Raw genomic sequence first — 1,592 nt, 5'->3', positions numbered from 1 at the left:
TTGCTAACTTAACTTCTGTCACTAGAAACACAGAAGTCCCTTTCTGGTTGGGTTAATGTTACAGCCCCGAAGAGGCATGGGTCAGTGGTTCTGAGAGCAGCAATCTGCTGGCAGGGCTGTAGTCCTCTTAGCAGGTTATTCAAGCCATTTTCTAAGTTTTGGAGTTGGTTAGTTCCAGGTCAGAGCTCACAGACTTCAGTTCCTCCATAGCCCACCTGGTAACACATGTGAGTGACAGGACCCAGGAGTTCACCTCTTAAGATGCTGGGATAGTCCTCACACCCACTAAGAAATGTGTTCTGCCACATAGCCCACTGATCAAGGGCCCCTTCGGCGCTGACCATCTTCCATGCACTTTTTATAAAGATATGTAGGTAGGTAAGGATCTCTCCATAGAAAGAATGCCCGTATGCTCACACAAAAAGGCTCAGTATAGGCATTAGCCGAGCAAAGCCAGTGACTATTGCTGGAGGCTCAGTAGCCACGGGAAATGTGAGCACATCATCACCAGCCTTCTGAGTTTTCCAAAGGCCCTTGAGATTTCGTCTGCTGTTCCTTACTGGTAAGCTCTTACATTAATAATTTCTTAAACAAAATAACCAGGGCTTATTATGAATGTTTTGAGAAACAATGTAAGACAGCAGTGAGAACTGAGTTTGGCCTGGGACAGCCAGTTTGTCACCTCCCTTCCACAAAGAGAAATCTTCTCCTCACACCTAGGGTGAGGACTAAGCTTCCATAAACACAGTGACCACAGCCAGAAGACAATTCAGCTTCGGACATGCCTCGACTTGGATGGCATCTGTAGCACACAGACAGTTTACCACCAGCACTTGCCATGCCAATGAGGCAGGTGCGCAGCACAGACTGCACCAGCCTCACTGTGAACCCACCTTCTAGCAACCCTGAGCCTCAGGGACATGGACCTGAAGGGCAGAGAGGCTGAGGTGCCTAGCTCCCCCTGGTTGGTAGCCTAGGTGCTATGGGAACTTGTCAGTGAAGCTTGCAGGTCAAGCTGTGAGTGAAGGGCATCCCTGGAGAGGCTGGGCTTTTTTTTTTTTTTTAACAGGGGCACAGGCACACACACCTTTGACATCTCTCTAAGTGGAACCAAACCAAATATTCTTCATCCTCAAAAGGCCTTGTCCTGAGAACAGCTTTTAAAATGGACATCCAGAGGAACACGGCAACAAATGAAGTGTGGGTCTCCTGCCTGACCTTTCCATAGCGAGGCAGCAAGCAGTGCCATTTAAGAACCTTGCTGCTCCATTTTTCTAGTCATCTCAGGATAACTTCCGCCACAGTAATTGTATTCAGCTAATCTTACCCAGCATATACTCTGTGCTAGGCTCTATTCTAAAAGGAACACCTGCATCAGCGCATTTAACTCTCTCTCTACAATCAGATGAAGTTGCCAGTACTATTTTTTCTTCTTGAGATGAGAGTATCAGTACAAAAGGTTAAGTACATGGCCCAAGGTCATTCACAAGTTGTGGAATTTGGTTTCCGGGCAAGCTCTGGAACAAGGGCTACATCTTAACCACTACGGTGGACAAATTCTTGAGATGGACACACACACACACACACACACA

At 47.1% G+C, this 1,592-nt stretch overlaps 1 protein-coding gene across 1 annotated transcript in view; it reads right to left on the bottom strand.

Moving 5' to 3' along the window:
• Positions 1-1,592, bottom strand: part of Slc5a8 (solute carrier family 5 member 8) — a 41,779-nt gene that overhangs the window by 38,800 nt on the left and 1,387 nt on the right. The window lies entirely within an intron of this gene.

The sequence above is a fragment of the Mastomys coucha genome, unplaced genomic scaffold (genome assembly GCF_008632895.1).
Source record: "Mastomys coucha isolate ucsf_1 unplaced genomic scaffold, UCSF_Mcou_1 pScaffold4, whole genome shotgun sequence".
Lineage (NCBI taxonomy): Eukaryota > Metazoa > Chordata > Mammalia > Rodentia > Muridae > Mastomys > Mastomys coucha.
The sequence above is the reverse complement of the archived record's forward strand: the minus strand, read 5'-3'. Positions and strand labels throughout refer to the sequence as shown.